The sequence below is a fragment of the Zootoca vivipara genome, chromosome 5 (genome assembly GCF_965207765.1).
Source record: "Zootoca vivipara chromosome 5, rZooViv2.hap1.1, whole genome shotgun sequence".
Classification (NCBI taxonomy): Eukaryota; Metazoa; Chordata; class Lepidosauria; order Squamata; family Lacertidae; genus Zootoca; species Zootoca vivipara.
In genome coordinates, this window is record NC_142588.1 from 95078873 (window position 1) to 95084872 (window position 6000).

Sequence of the window (6000 nt, forward strand, 5' to 3'; positions counted from 1 at the left end):
AAAACAACCTCTAAAACAGAAATTTAACTTGAATTTGAATTGAAATTTAACTTGAATTGAATGAGACCATTGATCCACTATTAATATACTTCTTCTTAATTGTATTTCAGTTCAACAATTACTTTGATAAAATACATATTTTGTTATGTGCAAATGGCTTGAGATGCCTATTAGGTCCATCAATGACCATATAGCATATATTCAACACACACACACACAGAGCGACAATTTGTTGTTGACAGAGGACAGCTGGACATATAAAGGTCCCCATTACCTTCAGGAGCTGAGGGCCTCATCAAACCAAAATGGATGACCCCCAACCTGGATGGCTTTAAAAGAGGATGAGGCAAATTCATGGAGACGGAGAGGGCTATTGATGGCTACTAGCTAGGATGGCTCTGCTCTGCCTCCACATCTTGGGGCAGCAAGGCTTCTGAAAACCAGTTGCTGGAAAAGCACAAGAGGCGGAAAGGTTCTTCCGCTCCAATCCTGCTTGCAGGTTTCCCGTTGAGTCAGCTTGTTGACACTGTGAGAACAGGATTAGATGAGCCCCTGTTGGCCTGATCCAGCAGCCAGGCTCTTAAGTTTTTATAGAACCTCCTGGTTCAGTGGCAGTCTATCCAGATTCCTTGGGTTGTTTGATCGCTGTGAGAACAGGATGCTGGACTTTACGGACCCCAGGCCTGATCCAGCTGGTTCTTCCTATGTTCTTCCTATGGCAGATCAGAGTGAACATTTTCAAATACCCCAGAGGCTCTTTTTAAAGCAGGTCTGCACTGCACCATCGCTTGAAACTTGTTTGGTCCAAAGGAAAGCAGAGCAAGATGTTTGACACTAGCTTGGCTGCAGGAGTTGCTGGAAGGAGGCATGCAAGGCGCCATCCAACCGCCTTAGGGACTCCAGAATGGTGTAGGCTTTACTCCTTAGGCTTTTCTTCTCCTGAGGAAAACCCACAAGGCAGCAGAGGTTTAGGACCAGAGTTTTCCTTGGTTCAAACTTTTATTTCAGCTGTGAAATAGCTGCCTGTTTAGACCTTTAAACCTCACCCTATAAATAAATTTAGACAAGACTCAAATTTTTGGTTTGGTTTTTGGCAGAATTTAGGCCACAACTTTATTGATTACATCAGTGGTTGCATAGGCTCTGGTTCGACTAGCTCCCTGCACCGTTGCAGGTAGCGCTGACCCAGGGCACTACCATAGGTCAGCCTCGGATGAACACCTGGGACAGTGGCAAGCAGGCACCCTTCTAGACCTCCACCCAGATGTCCTCTGGACTCAGGCTCTGGGCACAACCCCTCACAGGGAAGACCAACCATGAGTCCCTGGATTCCTTTAATGGAATACCCTTCACATAGGGATGGTGAGAGCGTTCCCCCATCCCTATCACCTGAACCAGAGCCTATCCGCAACCTTACAAGTTGTGATGATTTGCTATGCGGCAGGTGAAACCCAAATGGCACCAGCCAATCAGCCAAGTGGGGAAAATTCCTGCCGTGCCCCTGTCCCAATGACAGGCGACAGACGACGGCATAGCAAGGTCAAGCGCGCAAGCCCTAAAAGTAGGGAGAGGTGGGTGGGTCTTCCAATGCACTGACCCAAAGAGGAAGCTCTGAGTCACGTGCATGGGCATATATAGGTCCCTTGATCGGTTTGGCTAGCGTCCCATTGGCCTGATTAACCCAGCATCAAGGGACCTACCAATAGGTTGTTGTGGCTATCCAATCGTACCCACCCACAACACAGGGTTCGGTTGCCAGGTCTTTGAGGGAGGACACTGTATATGTGAGCAAACCACTCTAAGGAGGATTTTTTTTTTTTTAAAGGAACAAGATGGAGATTGTGACACACTTACTGCAAGTAAAATAATAATAGTCAAAATAGGAGACTATAATGGTGAGGGACCTTTTCTTAAAGATCAAGGTATATATTTGGTAGCTCTGGGATGGCATTTCCACTGTGTGTGACTCATCTGGGCGTAACGGTGTTTTTCGAAGTTATCTTTTATTGTGTAGCCGTTTTTACAGCCCTGGGCCCAGAGATAATTGGACCATCCCCACACAACTTAAATGCCAAGCCTTCCCCAACATGACACCCTCGCACTTTAAAGAAATTTTAATGGCAGTACGTCGGGACACGGAAACACAGAGAGAGCCCATGAATTGGAGAATTAAGGCATAAAGGGTGGAGACGGAGTCAAGAAGCAAAGGAATGCAGAACTGAATAATTCTGGTCTTTATCTTGCAGCGATTAAAAAAAAGTAGTGAATGTTGTGACCTGCCCTGGGTTTGCTTGGCAGTGAAGGGCAAATCAATAAGATAAAATAATACAAATCAATAAAATAAAATAAAATAAAACTGGAAAACACAGGAGGGGAGTGCTCTTGCATGTTTCCCTTTTGGAGTAGTGAATCAAGAAAGAAGATTCCACCTAAACATTAGGAAGAACTTCCTGACAGTAAGAGCTGTTTGGCAGTGGAATTTGCTGCCAAGGAGTGTGGTGGAGTCTCCTTCTTTGGAGGTCTTTAAGCGGAGGCTTGACAGGAATGCTTTGATGGTGTTTCCTGCTTGGCAGGGGGTTGGACTGGATTGCCCTTGTGGTCTCTTCCAACTCTATGATTCTATGAGTATATCGTAGGCCACCATCTAGGTTGTTGGCCATGATTGCCTCCTGTGGGAGTGAGTCCTGTGGGAGTGAGCCCAGTTAGCTCCCCCCTGGCCTGCAGAGCTGGCAGCCTCTCACGCCTTGCGGAGTGTGCCCTCAGCTTCCTTTCCCCTCTTCTTGGGAGTCCTCTAGACAGCCGCTGCTGCCACCCCCCATTCTCTGAGCTGCCCCCCCACCCAGCCCCAAAGAGAGGTGACTCCTCACACTGCCCGACAGGGGACTTGGAAGCACCCCCTGGCCAGCCCCGGAGGCACCATTCACCTGCGGAGCTTATAGCCAGGGCTGCTGCTCTGAAAAGCTGTGGGAGGCAGAGATGCGAGAGGGCACCAGAGGGAAGGAAAGAGGGCAGAGGACAGGATTGCCCGCGACACCCCTGGCCAGCAGTGCCGGATTTACATATAAGCTAAACAAGCTCTAGCTTAGGGCCCCACTCTCTTGGGGGCCCAAAAGAAATTTAAAGGGAAAAAACCCTGAATGTACATTTCCAAAATATAAGATAAAAAACAAATACAATAAAACCTACATCCAGCAACAGTGTTTTGTGTTGTGTAGGCTCCTAGGATGTAAGTCATGGGCCCCGCCTGCTAGCCTCTTCCCTCAAATATCCCTGGTTTGCTCCTTTCTATATATAGGGTGCCTACGTTCTGCATGGACTGGTTGCATGGCTTGAGATACCTATGAGGTCCATCAATGACCATATAGCATATATTCAACACAAAAAAAAACAGCGACACATTGTTATGGACAAAGGACAGCTGGACATATAAAGGGCCCCATTACCTTTAGTAGCTTAGAGCCTCATCAAACCTCAATCCGGCCCTGCTGACCAGCAGTCAAGGGACCCCCGGGTGCCACGGCACATGGGTTGAAAACCTCTGCACTGCACGAAAGAGTCCTTTCTTTACTTTAGCGCAGACACGCATCAGATTGCCTTGTCTCTCTTTCTCTCAGCCTCCTCAGTTACAAGGCAGGTGATAATAGCACAGTGCCGGAATTAATTCCTGTGCAGCACTTTGAACCCTGGAGAAACACTGTACGAATGCTATGTATTAATAATAAAAGGCAACAGTTTCTCTAGCCAATTCTATGGGCACTACATTAAAGGTCCAGGGAATGCCACTGTCCCATTCACCCTCCACAAATGCCATTCACCTGAATTATGTGCTCACATCTTGCCAATGCTCCTGGCAGTTAATGCATCTCTAGTGAGGCCAAATTGGGAGCGCTGTAGTGGACAATAATGGATGCTGCGAGGGATCTTGATTCAAATTATTGCCATGAAACTCCCTGGTTAAATTTGAGCAGAGAAGGGAATTTTTACTCTTGTTTCCTTGAACACGAGCAGAACGTCTTTGGCTACCAGAGACCTGCTTGAAGAACATCAGGAAACTATAGGGATCCTGCGCTCAGATCCTGCTTGTGGGCCGGCCACAGTGAGAACAGGATGCTGGACTAAATGGTCCATTGGCAGGGCCGCCTTAAGTGTATCTGGCGCCCTGGTGTGAAGATCCCTCTGGCGCCCCCCCCCCCCGCCCCGTTTCCCAGCGCGGCTGTCTGGTGGATGCCGCATGTAGTGTGGCTGCCGCAGGCACAGCAGCACGGTGCCCCCCCTGGCGGCCCGGTGCCCTGGCGCATTGCGCCACCCAGCCTTGCCTTAGAGCCGGCCCTGTCCATTGGCCTCATCCAGCAAGCTCTTCCTATGTTCTAAGCCAGGGGTCAGCAAACTTTTTCAGCAGGAGGCCGGTCCACTGTCCCTCGGACCTTGTGGGTGGTTGGACTATGTTTTGCAAAAAATATGAATGATTTCCCCCGCCCGCAAAAAGGCCTGAAGATGTTTCGCTTTACCTGTCCCAGTTGTCGCCCCAATAGCCGCAGTTGGGCTTCTCCAGCCAGCCAGGTGCCATAGCAGGGTAGGAGGCTGTGTTGGCCGGCAAAGACAGAAGCAGTAGCCCTGGCGGAGGAGCCGCGGATGGAGGTAGGGGAACTGGGGCATGGCCGGAGCTTTTACCCTCCACCTGCTGCTGCTGCTGCCTCCCGAGAGGCACCGCAGAGAAGAAGACAGAGCCGCCCGCCAACCTGCAAGTGGTGGCCACGGCCACTGCAATAACCTGCCTGAATGCCATGGGAGGAATGAAGGAGGGAGGGAGGCAGGCAGGCAGGCAGGCAGGTGGCGATGAAGAAAGCGTGTGAGGAAGCGGTGCGGAAAAGGGGCATGGAGAAGGAAGAGCGGACTGAGGGAGAGGAAGGAGGAGCAGGAGGAAAACGTAACAGCAGCTGGCAGCTGATGTCACACGCCCCCTTCACAGCGCTGCCCTGTTGAGGCGGGCAGGCAGGTGAGCCGACTCCTGGCATCGCCGGTGCCCGGCGTGGGGCAAGATTGCTCCATCTCTGAGGAGAAAAGCGCTGCCGTGTGAGGGAGAGGGAAAGAACGTACGTGTTGGCGATCCACACATTGGCAATCCACACAGCAATTCCCAGAAGGCAATTGGGCCTGATCTGGCCCGCGGACCTTAGTTTGCCAACCCATATTTTAAGCACAACAGCTAATAAAGTGGAATTGTGTGTGGTTGGTCCACTGTAAATCCATCACCAATGATCTATCATTTCATCAACGACATGTTGCAGAATACTCCCACAAGAAACAGAAAAGTCAGCAACGCCAGCCCAGAAGAGCCTATTTCATGTGTTGTCATCTAATCAAAACCAACCCTGCAAGGTAGGATTCTTGTACCCCTTTCTACAATCAGGGAAGCGTGGCGGAGTAAGAATGACCCACCAGGAGGTCCCCACGGTCACACAAGGGCCCAACCCCAGCCCCACCCTCTCCCCTCCATCACCCAGCCAAGGCCGCAGGGCTGTTCTCTCCAACTGCAACGCTCAGCATTTTGAGACGGGCAGCATCCTTGCAGAGTCAGCTCCAGGGGCTGCCGCGCCAAATCTGCCCCCCCTGATGCTTTCTGCCACGGTGGCCTCCGCTGCCAAACCTATGAGGCCAAAGTGGATAACAGTTGAAAGGCATCCGTGGGTACTATATATATATTGGAGATAAGTGGAAGGAGGTGTTTGCGGGAGCCTCGCCTGGCCCTCGGCTGCTGATCTCACAGTTTGGGTTCCAAGCGCTTGCTTTCCCTCCAGGGGGAAAAGGGGCAGACCTCCGGATTTTGCCCCTCTGCTTAAGTTACATTCCTGGGTAGCATTACCTATACAGTAATCAGTGCAATTGCAGGCTACGGGAGCTCAGCCTCCCAGCCGTCGGCTCTTTTGCGGCGACAGAAATGGGGAATTAAAAATAGATTTACGTTGAGCTGCCCTGTCTGGATTGCATTGGAGACGTCAA